At 37.8% G+C, this 23,947-nt stretch overlaps 1 protein-coding gene across 9 annotated transcripts in view; it reads left to right on the forward strand.

The window, feature by feature from the left end:
• Cntn4 (contactin 4) overlaps positions 1-23,947 on the forward strand; it is a 905,834-nt gene that overhangs the window by 340,749 nt on the left and 541,138 nt on the right. The window contains exon 4 of one of the 9 annotated variants that reach the window (XM_074044268.1): positions 7,616-7,705. The exons of the other annotated variants lie outside the window; for them this stretch is intronic. The gene's annotated coding sequence lies outside the window, so the exon portion shown is untranslated. The remainder of the gene's footprint in view (positions 1-7,615; positions 7,706-23,947) is intronic. 9 annotated transcript variants of the gene reach the window in all.

Consider the following 23,947-nt stretch of genomic DNA (forward strand, 5'->3'; position numbering starts at 1 on the left):
TGTGTAGTTGACATCAAAGATGAAATATATCCTATACATTCTGAAACCAAAGACTGTTTTTTGTACCAAAGTATAGATATGTAGAATAAAACATCAGGTTTTGTTGCTGCTCTCAACTTGAATCTTTTCTTGCAATCTATAGACGTTTTGTAGAGCAATAAGACTGGACCCCTCACAGCACTAATGACAAAACTGGGAATTCAGAATGAAAGAAATTATGACTGTGGTGATTTTTCTTCCAAATTATGTTTGTGTTTGCTGGTGTAATAGAAAAACACTAGTTGCTATGGTATCTCTGAATGTTTTAGGCATTGGCTGTCTTATCTGTACCTGGTCCTGTTAAAGGAGCAGTATACATTCAGTTTGTCTATTGTTAACATGTTAAAACTGGATTGTATTAACATATGTTCTATAATAACTTAATTATTTAATGCAAAACCCTACCAAAAATGCACATAGTAAGTAAATAAAGTAGCACGTATATGTTAACAGATTTAATGATAAGAAGGTTAAATACTTTTGTTCCAGCTGTCATATTCAGCATGGGAGAAACCAGAGATCTCTTGGTTTTTTTTTTTTTTTAACAAATCCCTAATCTTCACTTCTTGCTTAATTTTTTTTTTCTTTTTTGCATTTCCAGCTGCCAAAGCTTTCTGTCACTGATCTAAATTTAGCACTCACATATGGAACAGATGCCAGTCTTATTTAAAAAATCTTACAGTATCACTAATACATGTTTTTCCCATTGGATGATAGGCTAAAGTTATGTTATTTTTTGAGGGGAAAAAAATCATGGTCAGGTCCCAGCTACCAAAAATACCAAGGATATGAATATTGATAAGATTCCTAAATTGGTGTCATTTTGCTCCTACATTTATTTTCTGAATTTTAAGTTTAGTTTCCAGCTAGAGTCCCCATTAGCCCTTGCTGTAGTTTGGCCTCTAGGTACAAGAATTGGAAGACCATGAATGTTAAAATGTTAATTATATTTGCCCTTGGAGAGTTCCAACCCCACTTCTTAACCATCTCCAACATATTTTTACATAGTTTGAAAAAAATTGAGTTATACATGTGAGGTGCATTTTAACACAATAGCAAGAATATAATTTACACTGTAGAATAGACTTGCATTTATATCTCAGCTTTTCTGTTTACATTCATGTGACTATTTGTGCCACTGTTTCCTCAATGTGGATAGACTCTCTCTTATTTCTGACATTTTATAAGGAAGAAATACTTTCCCAGAGATGTCCTCCCATGTAAGATGTTCCTGATGGCTCATCGAACAAAACCAGCTCTCATGGCTATTCCTAGAATTCAGGAGTCAAAATACATTAAGTATCTTGTCAAGAGGAATACAATTGATAACATTGACCTAGTCCAGTCATAGTTCAGCACTGTGGCTGTGTTCATAGCTACTATAAAGAGAATTAGAGTTCTGATGTCGTAGGAAAAGGAAGACTGGTATTAGCCCACTACCCATGCCTCTCTTTGCTGTGATAATTTCCACAAATCCAGATAAGTTGACTAATTTTATTTTTTTAATAAATTGTGAGACACCTTGTCATTCCTAAAATATCCCAGTGTGTTAAGTGATAACCATTTACTTAGCTCTTTGCCTCTTAAATGTGCAATTACTTCTAATAGTCTACTTTTTAAGTTGGAACTATTCAGGTAAAGGAAACAGTGATTTTATTAAGTAGGTAACAAAGTCAGGTAAAACCTGCAAGTGACCATTGATTTTCTGACAAGTCATTCTAATCTATTTTAATTCTAACAGTGTTCATAGCTGAACTTGGTGCCTTGTTTCTTAGTTAAACTACACCCTCTTTTAGGAGACTTTGAGTCCTTTACAGGCTTCATATTTAGGATAACTTTTTTTTTTTTTTTTTTGCAGTACTGTGGTTTGAACTAAGGACCTTGTGTTGCCAGACAGGAACTCTTCCACTTGAATAATGCCCTCTACCCTTTTTGCTTTCACTATTTTTCAAATAGTATCTTATTTTTATGCCCCTGCAGGGATAGACCAAGATCCTCCTATTTATGCTTCCATTTCAGCTGGGATGATAGACACATGACACCATCTCCAACTTTTGTATTCGTTGAGATGGAGTCTTGTGGACTTTCTGCCCAGTCTGGCTTCAAACTATAATCCTCTGATCTCCATCTCTTAGGTAATTAGGATTACAGGTGTGAGCCACCATGCCCAGATTTTTTTTTTCAGTACTGAGGTTTGAACTCAGCATCTTGCACTTGCTTAGAAGATATACCACCACTTGATCCATGCCTTCAACCCTGATTTGCTTTATTTTCCAGGTAGGGTCTCATATTTTTTCCCGGGGCTGGCTCAAGACAAGTCTCTTATATTTGGCTTTTCCTATAGCTGAGATCACAGGTACATGCCACCATGCCTGACTTTCTAACCGAAATAAGGACTCACTAAATTTTTGCCCTGCCTGGCCTAGTATTAGAGTCTTTCTCATCTCCTCCTCCTGTATGCTAAATAAGAAAAACACAGACAGATACTGGTGACTCTCATCTGTAATCCTAGCTACTCAGAAAGCTGAGATCAGTAGGATCATGGTTCTGGTCATCCCAGGAAAAAAAAAAGTTTGCGAGATCCCATCTCAGTGTATAAAAGTAGGGTGTGGTGATGCATACTTGTCACCTCACTAATGGCAGTAAGCATACTATAGAAGGCTAACCTGGGCAAAATGTGAGACCCTATCTCCAGAATAACCAGAGAAAAAAGAACTGGAGGCCTGGTCAAGTACCAGAGTGCTTTTCTAGCAAGGTTGAAATCCTATGTTCAAACCTCAGTACTGTCAAAAAGCTAAAAAAAAAACTAGAAATTTCTAAACACTCCTTTACTTTTCTCATGTTGGTATGTCACAGAATGTTCTCACATAGGATCAATTCAGGGACTCATTTTGGGATTTGTCAAAATGTACAACTGGCTATTTGAAATCAATGACTCTTTTTTCCAACAGATTTTTCATTTGAGTTAGAGAAGCTAAAGATGCATTCTGTGAGAATAGAAAAGCAGCCTTTCTCTTAATTCTTGTTGCATATCCATGGATGATGGTCCCAAAAGAAACATCTAATGTTTGAACTTCTAACACATGTTAGAATCTATACTGTAATTCTTGACGAAAAAAATTAAGGAACTTTCCACTAAGTTAACTCATCTAAAGTCTGTTTAACAACCTAGTCAGGGGAGAGGCACAGGCTGTGTTTGTGTTTACATGTGGGATAAAGTTGTTGACTGAAAAATCATTGAAAGAAATGCTTTTATATATTTGTTTAGTACCATAAATATAAATCACAAGAGTAGTGTTGCTTTTCAAAGTATTTTAAAATTGCTTTTATGAGAAAGCATGTATTGCTTATTTTTATAAAAAATGATTATTGGGTAGTTTCGCCCTTTTTAACAATGTACTTTATTGATAAAATTGTAACACTCTTCTTCTTCTGCTTTCTTATCTCCACACTCCTGTGTATTCTGGGACTGGGGTATAAATGCTCCTCTTAACTTCAGTCTCATTTCTGATCTTTTCTTAATAGTATGACTTTTTTTTCAACAGTCTTGCTCTGCTCTAAGAGACCATTAGACACTTTTACCTCCAGAATATATCTGACCCTGTTAATGTTCTTTTGAAGGACTCTAACAACTTTACCCATAAAAAAAATCAGTGTTACTTACAAACCACTTGAGCTTTGATAAAGGGAGATGTGGCCAAGCTCTCTTCTTATGACTATAACACAGTCTTGCTTATTCATTCAATCTCCATATAGAATTGAGGTATATTCAGTAAATCCATTGGTGTATCAGTGGACAGGTACTTTTGTACTTTTGAGACAAATAGTAGGTGTAAGTTTGGGGGGTTAGATACTTTGAGAAATCCAAGAAGAAAATTCAGGTTTTGTCCCTAAGGCAATGCAATTTTTGTAGGGGAAAAGATGGTTCATGTATATTAAAAGTTAATCTGTCCTTGAAGACTCCATAGGTTATTGGCTGAATTAATTTTTGTTGAATGAAAATGGCTCCAGTTACAAAAGATAAAGGAATTCCTAGATAGTACAGGTCCTTATGTACCAGAGAGACTAATAATTCGGAGCACATTTCATATGGGAGAGGTATCTAGTAAACAGAATCAAACTAAGTCCTAAAGAGTGGTTTTCAAAGAGCTACAGAGTAATGTTAACACAACCAGGACTTGTTTGTAGACACCAATAGACTAGACTTATTCAGAAATTAATGGAGAAAAACTACATAAAGAAATGGGGAAGGGTAACAGGAATAATGAATATGTAAATCTGACCAAAGAGTTTAAAGAAAAATTACCACAAATCTATCATGAGGAGAAGAATTAGGGAGGAGAATAGACGGTCACCCTTCCACATCCTGCCCTCCCATATTATTTTTCCTTAAAATGGTGGCATATCCTACAGATACAGGAGTGATTTCTTTTCTTAGATGTGAGCAGCATCTATGTTTTCTCTTTTTAATGAGGAAAAATTGTAATTTCCCTTTTGAAATTCTTAGTTCTTGGAATAATGCTCCTTTAATTTTGTCACTGCCCTCCAAAAATGTTGAACTTGTAAATCCTCTGGTTTTGTTGAACTGGAGGTCATCTGTCCCTCTGGAGGTATACTGGTTCACAGCATTCCAAAATGAGGTGGTCATGGTATTTGCCAGCATGGGACATTAAGAAATATCTCATCTAAGTGTTCTAAGCATTAGTAGGCCATGGTGTCAAAGTCATTTGCCAATGAATTTTTTCATTAACCTTGCTTGCATCTTGTATTAGGGTCTTCGATTTTGCCTTCTGAGACCATTTATAAATGCTTCATTTTAGGCAAAGGTAGATGTAAGCACAGTTTAAAGTTTCGTTTGAAAAGCTCAGATGTGATCATAAATGTTGAGTAATGACATCAAGAGTCCTACAGAGGTGAAGTATTTGTTAAGCTCTTTGGAATTTAAATAACAAAATGAGTGTTGAACTTAGAAGTTTATTCCCAGCTTTCCAACAGATGAATTAAGGACAAGTTTTACTTAGATGGTAAGTGAGATTATTTTGGAAATGGTAGGTTGCAATAAAGGTGATTAAAATTGGTTACTTTTTGAGAAAATACTAAAAAAAGAAAGGCAGAGACAACATAAGGCCTTGATAATATCATTAATAAATAAAATATAACTGAATAAAAAAATAGTCCCCAAGTCAGAAGAAATGTAAGATTCTTCCCAAGAATAATTTTGACATTAGATTCCTCTTACTCCAAGAAGAGGTTGTAGAGGGCACTATAGAATTTTAGAGGGAAAGAAAAATATAATATTGCCAATTTTGATCATCTCACATTTCTCTCATTTTTCTTGTCATATAGTCACACTTGTTAACAGTGTTTACGTTCTTCATGGCACCTAAACATCTGGGTATAGTGGGAGAGAATGACGCAGACCCTCAATAGATGAGTAAGTTAAATTGAAAGAATTACATATTTGGAGTCTTCAGAAACCCAAAAGACACAGTGAAAAATAATAGCACATAACATTTTTGGACATTTTAAATAGCATTTAATTAATTTATTCAATAAGTGTTTATTAAGCATTTTCTTTAAAAAATATGAAATATATTGGTGAACAAGACAAGCAAATATGCCCAATTTACAGGACATATTCAAGGTGAGACAGACCAGACCATCTCCTGCTAGAAATCAAGGAAGAATTCAAGGATGAATGGGATCATGGCAAAACAGCACAGAAGGAACTACATGGCTCCCACTCACCTAAAATGGGACAATTTGAGCATCAGTAAAAAAAGTGTCTGCCATTGATTTAAAATATTAAACATGCAGTAAAATCTCTTCATTCATATGTAGTACTATAGATGAGTTCATAACCACATGATAAATCAATTCTGTTTATATCCATTCACTGATGAGGAAGATGAAACATTAAAAGGATGAGCAGTTGGCTCAAGACCCACTTTTAATAAGTAGTAGAGCTGGAAATTTAAAGTCAGAGAGCTCGTATTTTCAGTCAGAGCTATTGACAGCTATATCTCCTTTTGCTTAATTAGTCATTTGGCTTGATGTCTTTCATTTGGTAGAAAAAAATATGTGTGAATTCATATATCATCACCTTATCGTCTTTCTGGAAGTCTTATTCCGAATTTCTCCACTGAAGGTTTTCAGGGATCATGAAGTCAAGCTAGAGAGTTTCTGTATAAAAAAGTAGCAGTCACCCTTTCACCCTTCCATGTCCGTTCCACAAATTTGTTCTCTAAAGATAAGTGATGAATCATGTAGCTAAGAGTGAATCAAGAAGTAGCATCCTCTCTCTTGAACTTAAAAGAATCATTGTGAGAATTGATTTGGAACAATTGTATTTGATTTGGGACAACTGTATTTGATTTGAAATATAATATGACCAAAGTAAACACTGTTTTTGGTGCTTAAGGATAAACAAGAAAGAATAAGTGAGAATTTGTACAAAGTGAGCACCACCAATGCAGAACTTCATAAGATGTGCTTTGTAGTTTCTTATTTCTGATATGCCTATGACTTAGTTATGTATATATGCCTATACATAACACCATGTGTTTCCACACTGTGACTGTACTCCAGGGCTTGTGTGCTTGTGTGTATGTGTCTGTGTATCTTAACTATCTAATTCAACATATCAAATATCAACAAATGGAATCATATAGCCCCATTCACAGTCAGAATTGAGATTGAATGAAGAAATACCACACATGATATTTTTTTCAGTGACAAGTATTCTTGAAGAACTAGTTACCTTTAATATAAGTGCTTGCTAATAAAAATGAATACCTTGGAAATGTAGTTTAACACCTAAAATCAGATGGAACAGATTTTACCAGTCACTTCTTCCAAGCTTCTTGTATGATATACTAGTCATGGGACCCTAAAATGTTAAGTGATTACACTAAAATCCCCACAACTCTCCCCTCCATCCATAAGTAATAGAGTTAGGATCTAGTGATAGTAGCATTATCTCTTTCCCAAGTCTGATGTATTTCTTAAGTTGTCCATGTCCACTAATGGTACAGTCATCCACTCTGGCCAAGCTGCCACCTCTGAGCACTTACTTCTCTACCCATATGTTGTCAAGTCTCAAGTATTATTCCATACATGTCCTGAAAATACTTTATTGTGCTGCTTCATTCCTACCTTATACATAACTCTCTTGTTAAAAATCCCCAGTATTTCTCTGTTGCTTTACCGTGATAGCATACTAACTTGTCTCCCTGCCTATGGTCTGCCTTCCCCAATTACATTTTCAACAAATGATTTTCTAAAATGCACACATGATCAAGAAGTCACAACATTGTTCTTAGATACAGATACAACTCCATAACATGGTACACACATCCCACCTTGTCTTTTCTCTATCTGCCTTGATTCTTACCACTTCCCTCCCTCTACTCTATCCCACACCCTTTGTTCCAGCCACAGTAAACTTATGTTACTTACCTCAAAGTTGTGCCCACCAATAATGTAGCTGCAAACCACCTGGGACTACTTAAATTAATTAGAACCAGATGAAATTAAGATTTCAGTCCTGAAGTCACAATATGCTTTTTTTTTTCAGATGTTAAGTAGCCACCTATAGCTGTTGGGTATCAGATTGGACAGCACAGATTTGGAACATGTCCATGAATGTGCCCAGCATTGCCAAAAGGTCAGTAGGTCAGCGATGCTTAAAGATCAATGCTCTCCATTGCCTTTGATCCTGCTCATGTGCCAGAAAGTTGCTGAGGTGCCTGAGTGTACTCCCTTTGCTAAACCTCTTCCCTTCTCTAAGTCCTCCTGCCTGTTCCAGTTTCATACCTTCCTATGGAGCTGCCAACTTGGGTTTTTTCTCCCACTAGCCTGCCTAACTTGGTTAGGTTCCCATTCTGTGCTGTTGTTTAGCTACAGCATAGCATTTCATCACATTTATTGTAATTGTGTATTTGTTTGTCTCTTTCTTGCACCATACTTTAAACTGGTGTTTCTTGCTCATTTAGGCATTTAGCTTAGTGCTGGGCTCTTTTTGAACACTCGGTAATGTTTCAATTAATGGATTATTTATTTTATTTGAAATGAACAAGCACACTTAATAGAATAAATGTTTCTATAATTTTCTATTCATTTAAGCCTTCTCTAAAAATGTGATTTCCATTAAAAATGAGAAATTAATTTCTTGGTGCATTGGCCTTTTTCTTAACAATGCATGCTGTATTAAAAATTGTAGCTCTAAACCATACAGTAATGATGATGGTGGTGTTTCTAATAATAGCAATAGGAAATCTAAGGAAAAATAAGATGGTCTCACTCCTAATTAAGAGAGAAATGACATTCTTCTTTGTGCCAAGTCACGTGAGAACCCCAGTATTGCATATAATTAGAGGAAATCAACTGTTTCCATTTTTCTTGTTGCTTCTGACCATCCGATACATGAATACATAATTTTACAATCGCCTCCACAGCTCAGATGGTTTCTATTTTTAGTTTTAGCATTAATAATTCATCATAGGTATGCAGTATGGACAGCATAATTATTTTTAATGGCTGCACAATATTCTATCCTGTTACAACATGTAATTTACTTAGAAATTCCCCTATTATTTTTTGGACAGTTAGATTATTTTTCAGTGTTTCATATTTTAAACAGCAATGCGCTGAATATTTTCATGTAGATAGCTTTCTTCATTGAGAGAGAGGTATTTTACCTTAGGCTAAATTGCTGAAGTATAAAAATCTTTGAGATTATAGTATTTGAAACATTTTGCCAAATATTTCCCCATGCAGTTATGGGTCTTGTCATTACTTTAAATTATTTTGTTAATTTAGTAGGTACAAAATGGGCAAAAAGAATTTTAAAGCTGAATACTAACCACCATTGTGCTGGGAAAGTAGTGAATTCAGAGAAGAAAAGGATGTGGTTTTTTTTCTCCACTTTTGAAAACTAAACCACTAATGTCTTATATGTCACAGTTGTTCCCCTCTACCAACTCTGCATTCTTATGTATTCCCCCTCCCGAGGGTGTGGTGTGGCATTGATGGCAGGTCACCCAGGTGAGCTTCAGTACCTAGGGGCAGCTTTGGCAGAAACAATAGACTGGTCTTCCTTTTGTGATAGGGACATTTTACATTATATTTCAAAAAGGACAAAGGATAGTGCACAGTTGTTTCCATCCACTCTCTTACATTCCCTTCTACTGTTCTCCCATATCAGTTCTTAATTTTTTTTAATTTCTTCATGTATGAGCTCTTTATTTCCTTGATTTCTTTTTTTGTTTTTTTATAATTTAAAAATGTTTATGCTTAACACACTGTCATACTTATGAAGTGCAATGTGATGTTTTGATTTGTGTACACATTGTATATTGATCAATTCAGAGTAATTGGTATAAACCTTACCTGAAACATTTATCATTTCTTTATAGTGAGTATATGTGAATTCCCCCTTCTATTCTGAGATATATAATGCATTGTGGTTAATAATATTTACTCTGCTGAACCAGAGAACCCCAGAACTTATTCCTGCTATCACACAATGACATTGTACCTTTTGACCGACCAATACCATTCCCACTTTCTCTGTACTACACTACTTTCAACTTCTGTGAGATTAGCATTTTTAGAGTCCACTTATGAGTGAGGTCATGTGGTGGTTGTTTTCCTGTGACTGGTTTATTTCACTTACTATAATGTTTTCTAGGACATCCATATTTCCACAAATGGCAGGATTTAACGATTTTTAATGGCTAGCTTTTTATTTTGTCTACCTACTACATATTCTTTATCCATTCATCCATTGATGAACATTAAGTCTGATTTCCTATCCTGGCTATTGTGAGTAGTACTGCATTAAGATGGAGGGTAGGTATCTTTCCTATATGTTGGCTTCATTTGCATGCACGTCCAGTAGTGGGATTGTTGTAGTGTATGATAATTCTATTTTTAATTTTTTAAAAATTTTACACTTTTATTCATAGTGGTTGCAAAAACTTAAACTCTCAACAGTGTATAAGTTTTTCTCCACAACTTGGGCAGCATTTGTAATTTTTGTCTCTTCAATAATAGCCATTGTCACTGGGGTGCAGCAGTATCTCTTTGGGGTTTTAGTTTTCATTTCCCTAATGATTTGATATCAGTTTTTATTTGTTGTTTATCTGTCATGCTCAAAGCTATTGTCAGTATAGGACCTATTCATCTTCCTTATATAACCATGTAAAAATAGTAGTAACAGTAATACTATCTAACTATTGAGTATTATATGCTGGGTATCATTGTAAGTATTTAGAACAGGTAAAAAATTGTCAGAAATTAATTGATGTATTCTTCACAACATTATGATATGGTTTTTGTTTTTAAATCCCATTTCAAAGATGAGAAAATTGATTCACGGGGAGGTGAAGTAACTTGTCCAACATTTTCCTGTTATTCACTCTCAGTTGAGTCTTCTTCTGTTAACTTGCATGCTATATATAAGAGATCAGGGGATTTTGTTTCTGTTTCTTTAAATTATTTTAAGTAGTTAACAGTGAGAGTCTGAAATGCAAATGCAAAATATATTAAAGGTGTTTTTGAAGCCTAACTTGTAATTGCACTTTTAGAGTACTTGCTAAATCCCCACAAAATCTGAGTTTAGAAACCACAGGTATAAAATGGCCTGAGAACTAGTCTGAATTTACTCCAACAAGTCATACAAAATTAATCTTCCTCTTCCTTTACTCTTGTGACTGGTAGACCACAGAACTCCTATAGGGAAGGAGTTGTTGTTATTCAGAAGGATAAAAAACAGCACCTTTCATGGTATTCTTGATAGTTCTTATGAAACTGAAGCATGGTAAGTTACAGGCATGAGAGGAAAGTCAGCTAGTTGCAGTTCAGATTTTGGCTTTCTCACTGTAGGCTTTCTATTAAATGTCTTAGTTCCTCTAAGCTTCAGGTTCTTCAGCTCTGCTGAAGGGTTGCCAATGTGTAGGGTCCACTTCCTAAGATGTGTATATGAACAATGCTTCATACATCCATACAATATAATGTTTACTGTTGAATAGTAAAAAGGAACAAGCAGCCAATACATCCTACAGCACGGATGACGCCCAGAAACATTAACCTAGTGAAAGAAGCCAGATGTATGGTTCCATTTATGTGATATGCGTAGGCAAGGTCATTATATAGAGACAGAAAGTTGATTAATGGTTGCCTGGAGATGAAGATGGGCATGAGGATTAACTGCAAATAAGCATCAGTGATCTCTTCGGAGCAATGCAAATGTTCTGAAATTGAATTGTAGTGATATCTGTGCAATTCTCTTTGTGTGCTAAACACACAAACAGATGCATTTCATGCTATGTAAATTATTCCTCAATAAACTCTTTATAAAGAAACCTAAAGATGTTTAGTGTAGTCAGTGATCATTAGGGTCTTCTTCTCTTTTCATTATTTCGTCTTTGTTATTTGTATTACTTAGACTTTATCATTCATATTACTTATACACAGTGAGAGATTCTAGGGATGTAGCATAGGACCCTGTACTTGGATGGATTTCAAATTTTATCAGCTACTTAGATGAAGACATGCTTTCAAATTTAAGAGTGACACAGCTGGAAGGGATAACTAATAGAAAAGAACCCGAAATGAAGATTTGGAATTGTTTTGACAGCCTGAAAAGCTGAGCCAAACCAAGAGCATGAAATTTAACAAAAATAAATGTAAAGTCTGGCACAGGCTGAGCTGGCTTCCTCAGGCGGGAAAAGAGGTATAAGTAGCTGACTTCTCAAGTGGCTCTTGCCCTTATTAGAAAATGTGTATGCCTGGGAGGAAAGGAGTCCCAGAAAACCTAAAGGGGGACTCAGGCCAAAATTGGAGGCTCCAATGTATAGACAGGACTTTAGGTTTTTGGTAGAGGCAGGAAGAATATTCATCTGGATAGCTTATGCTTTTTGTTTCTATAATAATTTTTATATGTATAATATTTTACCAAGATCAGGATTGGCTTGTTTTAGCTCTAATCCCTTGGGAGGAACCAGTTTCTATCACCGTGTTCTAAACTATGCTAAGCTAATGAGTTGTGTGAAAATGCTGAGGAATCAAAGGCTATGGCCATTGATGCAAGAAGGCAGTAAACTCTGTAGGAACACCTGCTTAATAAAAGGCTATTAGTAGGGCAGAAAACAAGCAGGAGACTTTGCTGAAACACATAATCTATTTTTAAAATACTTTGAAATAATCACTTAGGCATAGATAGGGAAGAGGCTTATCAGCAGTCAGAAGTTTTGTAGAAAGTACCCCACCTTGAAATAAGCTTTTCAGTATTTCCTATTCTGTGCTCAGTAATCTACAGATAGGAAAGAAAAGCCACCACATATTTATGAAAAATCACTTTTTAATCTATTTTGACTCAGGAAATGAGTTACTTTTAAGCCTTTCCCCTCCAATTAAACAAATTAACATTTTAAAATTTTATATTTGATCTAATATCAACTATGATGCATTTATTTGACATCCTTTTACCCTTTTATTTTAAAGAAGGAAATGGATGTTACAAAGTGAGAAAAGAACATAATTGAAATGTTCTTGTTTCAGAGGGTCATGCACACAGATCTAAGCAAGTCAGAGATGCAGTGTAGCTCTGAGGGTCCAAGGGTTTGGAGTTCCCTTTCCAGCTCTTTTATAGTATTGTGCATAGTTTAAAAATAGTTCTTAACCTAATTTTTAAAATAAGGGATGAAAAAGTTCTATGATACGTAGATGTCTTTTTTTTATTTAGCATTTATTTTTACTTAATATTTCATTTTTTTCTATATCAAACTATGTTCACTACTTTAGTAAAAGGCTGTATTTTTTTTCTTTATCCCAATATAAGAAGCTGATCTTAACTGTGAATTGTCCCCTTAAGGTTTTCTCTTTGACCATTCATTCTTTTCATCTTATTGTCACTTTGGCAATGCTCCTTGGCTAGGGATCCCCAACTAGTTCAGCAATATTTTTTTCCTACATTTCAGTATCCAGAGAAAACATAGGTTTCCTTTTCCATCTAGAGAAGAGAAAAACTAGTATTTTAAATTTAATATTCTATTTTACCTACTGTTTCCATTTCTTTAGATTATTTTTGACCTACAAAGTGAGTTACTTTTAATTCTTTCCTACCTAATTAAACAACTTAAATCTTTTTTAAAATTTAAATTTTATCTAATACCAAAAACTAAACAAACACATTACAGGAAAAGAAGTTTAAATGTCAATTTCCCTCATTAAATATAGCAACGAAATCCTCAACACAACCTAAGCAAATGAAATCCAACCATGTATAATACTAATTGTGCACCATGAGGAGGTGGGATTTATCCTGGGTATGTAAGGATAGTTTAACATTTAATTATCAGTTAAATAGGCATATCATATCAGTAGGCTAAAATGAAAAATCACATGATCATATCAAACATTTGACAGAATTCAGCACTTATAAAAAAGCTCTTAGTAAGGTAGAAATAGAAGGGAAATTCCTTACTTGAAAAAGAATACTTACAAACCCTACAGATAATGTGTCAATGTAGGCTTATTACTTACAAGAAATTCATGGTAATGGGGGAAGCCATGCCTGTGTGGACTCAAGGTGTTTATGGGAATCCTTTGTACCTCTCTCTGCATTTTGCTATGAACCTAAACATGCTGTAAAAATTAAATTTCATAAATTTAAATGTGAATAGTTTCTGTTAACAGCAGCTAAGTCTTAGAAAAACCTAATATATGTTTGCACACAAGATTTTAACTTGGATCACAAGCTCGCAGAAATTTACTTTTATAGGAAGAGTACATTTACTTCTTTCTGTAAAACAAGCATCTCATAACTTATCCTGCAAAATTCTGTCACATAATGGTTTTGATGATTTGGGATCAGAGTTCTCTTGCTGTCAAATAAATGGATGTTAATACAATGGGAAATGGAATTTGTAAAAATATGCCACCACCAGTGTATAAAAATTCATAATATTTTATGCTATCAATGATCAGGTTACTGTCATGTGCCAGTGTGAAATGTTGTGGGTTATTGTCAAGGGTCCTTGCCTTCACAGGCCAGAGAACTGGCTCGTGAGGCAGCTGATTGACTTGTGAACCAAGGCTGATAAACGAAGTAGGGTTTATTAGAATGGAAGGAAAGGCTACAGCTAGAGTAGTGCAGCAGAGCCCAGAAACTGGTGGCTCCCTACTCGGGTGAAGTCTGGGGATTTTTATGGATGCTTTAACTCTGGGTTAGGAGAGGGGTTAGGTGGGCTCTTTCCATTGGCCGTAGATTTGTGGGCTGTCTTAGATAAGCTGATCTGTTTGCCCCTTGTTGGGGGCAGGGGAACAACTTTGAGAGCATTTTATCAGCCCCATGGAAGATTTATGAGATTCTATATCTCCTCCTCAGGAAGCAGGAATGCAGATTTACAACTCCTTCTCAGGAGTGCTCTCCATAGGAGATGAGGTACTCACTCATCTGTCCTTTAGGTTCCCAGACCCAACAAGTCCCCTCTCTGAGATAAGTACCCAACTGCTGTTGGGGAGAGAGGCAATGACTTATCTTGCTGCTTTGTGCTAGCAATGGGGGATCGGGTGGTGGTACTTGTCTCAGGAGTTGACCTGTGTAGTCTCCAGAGCCTCCCAATAGAACTGGATGGAGGACTTATGCATAGGCAGAGGTGAGTGTTCCTTGACTAAGAGATGGAATTTGATCCATTGGATCTGTTGAGATGTGAATCTGGAGAGAGCATTTATTATACAAGGCCCAAATAGGACTATTATAAGGAGCATAAAAAGGGGGCCAGCAGAGGTAGTGCCCAAGGAGCCCAGCTCCATATGTTGTTCCAGAAGGACCATGAATTGGCTAGCTCACTGTTGTGAGGGGTTAGTGGGGTCTTTAAAGGCAAACAGAGGCTGACTGTCAGGATGCAGAGGAATGTGAAAGAGAACATCCTTTAAATCTAGTACAGAGTAAAATTGGGCTTTTGAGGATATTTGAGCTAATAGAGTATAGGGATTGGGAACAATTGGGTAGAGGGGAATGATCCAGAGATGTTGTATAAGTTTTTATTTATCTTGTCCCTTTTAGACAGCAAAAATAGGAGGATGGTAGGGGCTCAAGAAACTGATTAGTAGCCCTTGTTTTTTTAAGGAATTTATGATAGGTAAAAGGCCTTGTCCCTTAGGCTTTAAGGGATACTGCTTTTGATGTGGAAACTGTGAGGGATCTTTAAGTCTTATTTGAATCAGGAGGGCTGTTGTTGCTTGCCCTACAGTCATTCTTTTAGTCCACACTGTGGAATCTACTTGTTCCTGAAGAAGGGGGCAACAGAGATAGTCCCTTGGGTGGAGCAGAATTTGAGCCTTTAGTTGAGATAGTAAATCTCATCCCAGCAGGGGCACTGGAGTCTCAGGAACTATAAGAAAAGAGTGACAGAAGTGGAGGTCTCCCCAAGAGCAGGCCAGAGGCCGAGTAAAATAGTGCTCTGGGTGCTGGCCAGATATTCCCTGAATGGTAACCTTTTTATTGGACCAGGGACCAGGAGAGAATGATAAGACAGAGAAATGGGCTCCACTGTCTAGAAGGAAGATGACCTTTCACTTCTCTACTATTATGGATACCTGAGGCTCCTCAACATCGATGTTAAGAAGTGGAGCCTGGACAGGAGGACCTGGGACCCATCAATCCATAGGAGGTGGCACCACGCCTTCCACCTGGAGACAGGGACACTTAGACCTCCAGTGGTTACCTTTGCAGAGAGGGCAAGGTCCCAGTGAGGGCCAGGGCTTTCTCCTGGACTGCCCGCCTTTTGGGCATTCTCTGTGGAAGTGCTCCTCCTGTCCACAATGGTGGCAAACTAGGGATGTAGGCCCCCATCAGGAGGGGTACCCCCTGAGAGCTTGATGAGGTCATGCTGTTTTTTATCATTTTCTTTATTTTTAGCGGTGTCCTGGTTATAGTATACAGACATGGCTAGCTGCATTAGTTGATCCAATGATTTTTTTTCCCCTTCAGCCACAGACTGTTGGAGTTTTCTATGGATATCTGGGGCTGAGTGAGTTAAAATTTATCTTTGAAGTGAACCTCTCCCACCTGTGACTCTGTGTCAACTGTGGTATGCTTTCTGATAGTGTCCTTAAGACATTGTGGAGAGGTAAGGGGGTTTTCATCAGGGCCTTGTACTACAGTCACCTGGGAATAGTTTATAGGTTTAACTTTGGCCCTTTTTAGCCCTTCTATTATAAGATGGATGAAGTGGCATTGATGCAATTCATTCTCCTCACCATTTTGATTCCAATGTGGATCTGCCAAGGGCACTGCCTGTGCCCCATAGGCATAGGCATATTTATTTCCTCATTTCCAGGGGCCAGGGGTATTGGGGCTCATTTTAGATGGAAATCATCTCCAACCTGAGTGGCCTAAGCCAGGACCCATTGCTTTTCTAATGAGGAAAGAATCTGCTCCAGGAGAAGCATGATCTCCTTCCATGCCAATTCAAAGGTTTGGATCACAGAAATAAAGGCCTAGATGTATTGGTCTGGGGCTTCAGTATAGCTACCCAGATCCTTTTTAATCTCCCTTAGATCTGATAACTGGAAGGGGACATAGAATCTCCCTGTTCCTCCCACTGCCTGTTGAAGAGGGAAACATTCATTAGGAGGTTCCAAATATTGGGCTGGCTTCAAAGGTAGGGCAGAGGGTGGAGCAGTAGGGACAGGGGCCTTGTCACAGATAAGGGGCTTTTCTGGTCCTCTTTCCCCATATTTGTCCTGTAGCTTACAAAGAATGGCCAGTGTTTGAGTATCTAGATAACAATTATGGAGTCATTATAGGTGGTCCCAGAGATAAAAGAAAAGCTGTATATAGGGGACCTCAGTCCACTTTTCCTCCCTTTTACAGAAAAGGTCTAACTGAAGTATGGTATTATAATTTAAGGAGCCCTCTGAAGGCCACTTCTCTTTGTCACCCAAGGCATATTGAGGCCAAGCCTCAGTACAAAAAAGATGAGGGTTTTTTTTCCTTGAGATTAGTAGGGTCCAGGTCCTTCCAATGTTTCAGGAGATAGGCCAGTGGAGACCACTTGGATACTGAGGCTGGACTACTGGAAGAGGCAGGTCCCATCTAGAAGAACAACAACAACAAAAATTGGGTCAGTTTTCCTCTTGTCAGTGTACCGACTGGGGATTGACCTAATGAGAGTAGGTGTCCCTGTCTCTTGATTTTCTTCTGCTGTCTGTGGCCAGAATCGAAGCAAATGCAGTGACTGGTCAGGCTAGGCCACCCTTACTGACAGTGAGAAAAACTCTAGGATACTGCCTTTTAGCCTTATATTACCAAAAGCAGGCAGCCTCCTTAACAAAGGCTACCTCTTTAACAAAGGGATGCATCACCTGGAGAAGTGCCTGTAAAGTTAGAGAAGGGAACTCAGAGGGAGTCCCAGGACACTCACAGTGCCACAAAGGGATGATTAGTGTCAATATTTGGGGGAAAACTTTTTTATGCTGAGGCTGAAGGTGTGAGAAGTTTTTAAATAAGTCTAGAGACTTAGCAAATCTTTTTTCAGCTGTTCCTGGAAGGTTACAATAGTGCTTCTTGGGGACTGTAACTTTGAGATAAGAATAGACTCCAAGGGCTGGATAGGTCAGGCTCGGGCAGGCATGAGGTGGGGGTAGGGGTGGGGCTTGCACAAGGCCTCCCCCACAGTGGGGAAGAGGCTGTCTGCCCAGGCTCTCCACTGCGGCCTTTCACTCCTCCTTCTGTGTACACATGCCTGTGCATGTTTATTTTTCCTCTTGTCCCTTTTTGGGAAGTGGTGGCAGGTCGCAGTCACCACTGTGTATGGCTGGAGGCTTTAGATGCACACTGGGCCCTTTTATGGATTGTCTTAGTTGCAGCAGGCATTACCATTGTGCCCAGTGAGTCTGGTGGGACAGGCTGGCATCCCAGTGCACACACACGCCTATTTGTTTTCCCTCCTCCCCTTGTGGAGTGGAGTTAGGTCCTAACTCACAGGTGGGAGGCACATGTTGGTCCTCATCCCCACTGTGTTTGCCCTCCAGGTCATGGTTTTGTGAAGTGCCTAGCAGCCAATTTAAAGCTGGTGTGGACCAAGGGGCATGACAAACTAGGTGTGGGAGTAATGCAGGAAAGTCATAAGGTACCATGGTGTGAGTTTTCCATGGGAGGCCAGGGTCCAGTAAGCACAGGGAAGAGATGAACAAAGTGGTGGAACTGGGGAGGGGGTGTGTGAGTAAAAGTATGTCTGCTGTTTCTGGCAGGGGCAGAAGAGGCAACCTGACATCCTAGGTAAGGGAGTGGGGACAGAGCCAGGGGACAGGACACACACCTGTGGGATTAACAATTAGGTATGCTTTCAGGTTGCTCCCACTAAGTGGTACTAGAACACTGTCAGCCACATAAAAACTTCACTCTTGGGTCACTGCATCTGGCAGAAGGCAGTTTTGACAGGTGGGAGAAGATGAAGATCATCAGGTGTCAAAACCAATCAAGTCTCCCCCAACATAGCATAAGGCATACCTGAATAAATCCTGGGCTTGGTCTCAGCTCACAGGGAGGGAACAGAAAGTACCCCCAGAGCCGAACTGCCATGAAGCCAAAGTTGGCTAGCAGCTGTTGGTTCGATATCATGACGGGAAAGTCCCTCAGGAAGACAGGAACAGAGAGAGACGGGGGGAGCAGTACAGGGAAGACTGCTTTTGGCTAGTCCTCAGCAGGGGTTTCCCCCAGCAGGAGCATCCAGCAGGGTGCTGAAGGCTCACAGCCACACCTTAGGCAAACTCCTGCTGGTTTGGTGTTCAAGTCATACCAATCTTGGTCCAGGAGAGATGTCCCTGTGTGGTCACCAGAAATGTTACATGCTGGTGTGAAATGTTGTGGTCTGGGGTCAAGGGTCCTTGCCTTCACAGGCCAGAGAACTGTCTCATGAGGCAGCTGATTGACTTGTAAGCCAAAGCCAGTACATGCAGTAGGATTTATTAGAAAGAAAGGAAAGGCTATAGCTAGAGTAGTGCAGCAGAGCCCAGAAACTGGTGGCTCCCTACTCAGGTGAAGGCTGGGGCTTTTTATGGATTCTTTAACTCTGGGTTAGGGTAGGGGTTAGGTGGGCTCTTTCCATTGGCTATGGATTAGCAGGCTCTCTTGGATGAGCTGGTTTGTTTGCCCCTTATTGTGGGGGGAAACAACCTTGAGAGCATTTTCTTTATCAGCCCCATGGCAGATTTATGAGATCCTGTGTCTCCTCCTCGGGGTGCAGGAATGCAGATTTATAACTCCTTCTCAGGGTGGAGGGCTCATGGTGCTCTCCATGGAGGGATGGGATACTCATCTGTCTTTTAGGTTCCCAGACAACATTACCACCTCTAAATCCTTAAGCTATAGAATATGCTTGAAGTGGCTGCTCTCCAAATACCTATCTGAATGTAAAATTTTAACAAAAACCTTCCAATTTTGACTCTTGAATCTGACCTTCTAACCTGACAGTGTATTAGCTTTCTGTTACTATAGCAAAATACCTGAGAAAATTAACCTACAAAGATAAAAGATTCATTTTATTGTGTGGTGTTAGAGGTTATAGTCCATGATCATATGGACCCATTGCTTTTTGGCCTCTGGTGGTGTGGCTCACCTCATGGCCAGGAAGCAAAAGAGAAAGAGGAATGAGCTGGGGTCCCACAATCCCTCTTGAGGCTGCACTCCCATGACCTAAAACTTTCTCAGGGTCTGCTAAACTCCACAGAACTTCCCAGTGCACCTCCCTGGAGATCAAGCCATTAACTTTTGGGCAACATTCAGTATCTAATCTATAGCAAACGGTAAGCCCAATTCTAAAGTTAGACAGCACTGCTTTTGATTTAAAAAACTACCTTGTGGCTTGTGAATTTCATTTGCCTAAAGAGGAACTAGAAATGGCCTGTGAATACTAGAGTGGGGTGTGATGTCTTGGGCTTCTCTGTCTGGAATGCAATGAATCTTGGAAACACGTATCCCTTCTAGGGAACTTGGAAGCTACTCATACTGAATTGTTAAGTGAGACGATGACTCCTGTGGGACATGAAATGACTCTAGCACTTGCCCAATGTGGTTCTTATGTATGTGACCCTGACCTGCCACCTGGAGAGCAGAGGGTTTTCTAAAAGCCTATGCAAACCTGTGCAAGGTCATCTGTAGAAAGGAGCCCCTGCTGTTACCCTGAACTGACCACTTATGGCTCTGATGATAGATATGGCCAAGTAGTCTTGTGAGTCTGATGCTTATCAAAATATAAGAGGAAACTGTTGACCATCTGATTATAAGATTGTAAACTAGCTAGTGAAGTGCTTGGAGTTTTGAGTAACTTAACATAACGCAGAACACACTGTGCACCTCACTTACCGTAATCACTAATGAATGAGCAAGGAATCTAACTCAATTCTTTTGGACAAATATTTATTTAGGTTTATAGTGTTACCCCTCAAATCAAAACCAGATACATTTTTTAAAATTTATTTAGCAGCAAAAACTAACTTAAAAAGAACATTTAGATCTGACAGGCATCTATATTATCTGAATATCAATTTGACTTTTTTTCTTTTTCCATGCATGTTATGCTGTTGATCCAAATAACACATTTATCTTAACTGTAAACGAATGGATAATGTTGGATAACTGGAGAAATTTAACAAGTTGACTGTTTTCTCAGAGTGTAAAAAAAAAAAATCACCATTTGGAAAGTTTCTTAAATTAGTTTCTACAAACTGGTTTTGTTTTTTTTTTTTTTGTAAAAGTCCATCCTCCCTTTCTTTTTCTGCCAAGAGATTCTGTGACTTCAAGTTTAAAAGCTTTTGTCTAGATGTTGCATTGAAATTGATCTCCCTCTTCCTATGACTTTGTAGTTTCAGGAATGGATAAATAACTATCTTTTATGCTTCTTTCATTTTCCAATCTACTATAGTATTTGCCATATTCAGAGAGCTGGAAAGAATTTATCAGCATTTGGCAGCAAATTAATTTTTGCAAAACCAAATGGCATGTACCAATAAGTTTCATTTGTTCACAAAAATAAATATAAGCAGTTAAATTTTGACTCAGTGAATTTTAAGACTGAAAGTAGAACACAGGTTTCACAAATGCATGGGTCAGCACAGATGAAGATATTCCTAATTTCTCCGTTTTCCTTGTGTACCACTTGCCAATTAACACCTTCAGAGCAATGAGCGATTTATAGTTATCTGTATTATAGGTTTACTTCCTTGGGCATTAGTCAAAATGCATGTTTTATAAACACATAGCCTTCAGGTAAAACTAAATGTTTTTACTAACATTTACTAAATGTTTACTTATAGAGGCATAACAATTAAAAATTTAAGTTCATGTTTACTAGGACAATGTATGCAACAAATCTGAACTTTCAGACCTGGTTAGTAGCTTTCACCATCAATGCAAGGTCTTGTCCATGCGTTAGTACATTAAAACTCCCTGCAACTGAAATGAATGCTTACAAGTGAGAAAAGTAACTAACATAATGCTATTTAAATTGAATGTAGGCTCCATATTTAATAATAGATAGTCTGCAATCATAGATTAAAAAGGAATGATAAATAATACAATAGAATCCAAACCATTCATCTTAGCATTGCTCTAGAGACATGTTCATTTCCACTGGATATTTTCCTGGCATTGAGCTTTGCTTTGTTTTTGCAAACTATTGTTTTTTTCTGTGAATTTTTATTGAGATATTTTCCATATAAGCATGTATTAGTCCATTTTACCATTTAGTAAAATATGAAACAGCTCAGTTTAAAAGATCATTTGGAAGATCTTGTCAATCTTGAGAGGATAAGAAAATTGTGGAAAATCTTTTTTGTTCTCTCAACAAAGGCCATTAGGTGTTCAGCATTCTAGATTTATTTTATTGTGTCAAGACAAAGTGTCCCAGGCCTCGCCAAGATGTGGTGTGATAATGAAGCAATGTAATAACATCATTCATCAATATTGTTTGAATGGAACTCGAGGGAAAGTAGGGTAAAAGAGTCCACACCCCAATACCCACCCTTTGTTTTTCTGTCCCTCCTGCCAGACATTGTCTTCTTTGCTGGATAAAATATGAGACCACAGCTAATAATGAAGAGAAACACAGAAGTATTTTCTGAGTTTCCAAAGTACCATGCTCTGAGAAATTGGGCAAGTTTGAAGAGCAACCTTGTCTGTCCAATTTAGCAAGAATTAAGAGCTAATGTGTCAACCTTCTTGCTGCAGAGCAATGCTAGTCAAGTCAGTATCAGTCACTACTAGCAATGCCTTTCCTACAGCTTGCTAAATTAAAAAAAAAAGGTTTATATAATAGGATGTAATGCCTGTGTCTAGAATAATCCAGCTATTTCAGTGTAGAGGAAAATGATGAAATTTAATCTTTCTTTCTTTTTTTTCTCCTTTTCTTTAACTTTTCTCCTTCAAATTAGCCTTCTACGTTTACTTTCTTCTTTGTCCTAAAGAATTCTGGGAAGAGTATAATCCATCTTGCCTACAACTTTTCTATTAAAAAAAAGTGTGTGGGGAGGTGAGAGGTGTATGTTTGTGCATAAAGAATATAGCCAGTTCTGCTAGGTTACATGTATCTACCAACACTAATAACCTCATGGGCAAATGGTAAGTGGGGAAATATGGAGACCATACTAGGCCATATGATCTTTTTCTAGGCCAAGTTTGCTGAAATAGCAGAGTTAGAATTATTATTTTCACAAGGAAAAGATAAAACCCTCAGCTAACAGCTGCATAAGAATGTTTTCAACTCTATTTATACAAAGGAGAAATAAAAAAACGGAGACTGTGCACTGTGGACCCTAGAAGAGTGTGTTCTCATCTGAGCAGGACCCCCTCTGCTTGTGGCAGGCTGCCCTTCTTCCTTGGATGAAGGAGCCCTAATGACTCAAATTCTACTGCTTTCTGCTAGAAACCCTTATCACTTCTATTTTTGGGTATTTTTAAGTACTGACCAGACAGTCCACAACCATGCTCAGCTGCCTACCTAGGTTGTCTATGATAATTTCTGAGGAAAGCACAAATGATTGTCCCCATTAGTTTTCTGGTTATAAAATTGCTTTGGTTTTTCATGGTCTACCCCAAGTTGGCTTTCTCAGAAAGTCATCATATTATTAGTGCATAATATCACAGAGTGAACTCTTTTTAAATCACATGTACCCTCCTAGTATGGTAGAAATCCTTTACATTAATATAGAACTTGTTTACAGTTTTATATTTGTGCACTAAACAAAATTATTTACAGAGACATAAAGAAAAAAATCTTTAATGATGGGATATATGTTTCATTATGAGTAATTTTGTCTACTTTGTGTGTATTATTAAATGTATTTTACCAGACAATTCTCATACTAAAACAAGATCCTGAATTAAGGGTATAATCATATTTCAAAGCACCAGCTTAGAAGCCAAGATATTATCATTCTTATTGTATGTAACAGTATACAATATTGGGGTTTTTTTCCGGTAAAAGAAAAAAATAAAGTGAAAAAATGCAAGACTTGTAGGAGGGCAGAGCCTTCTACATGAAAATAAGAAATAGAATTCTTCAGAGCCCAAATCAATCAAATGAATCAACCAAAGGAAGGTAGATATTATGTTTAATATATCCTATACTGCCACACACACACAGACACACACCCACACACACACCCCACTCAGCACAGAGGAAGCACTCAGAAAAGGCCTGCAGAAAGCAACTTGTCCTGGTAAGACCAAACGCATCCCATAATTCTCACTGCCTCATTATTAATAAGAATGTAGTTCAAAAAAAATGAAGACCTGTATTAGAAAAGAATAACTGAATAAAAAATTTATACTAGCACATTCTCCTTTCCAGATCCCTTACTTTACTCTAGTAAGTTAGCAGATGACATGAAGGGAAAC

Source organism: Castor canadensis, chromosome 10 (genome assembly GCF_047511655.1).
Source record: "Castor canadensis chromosome 10, mCasCan1.hap1v2, whole genome shotgun sequence".
NCBI lineage: Eukaryota > Metazoa > Chordata > Mammalia > Rodentia > Castoridae > Castor > Castor canadensis.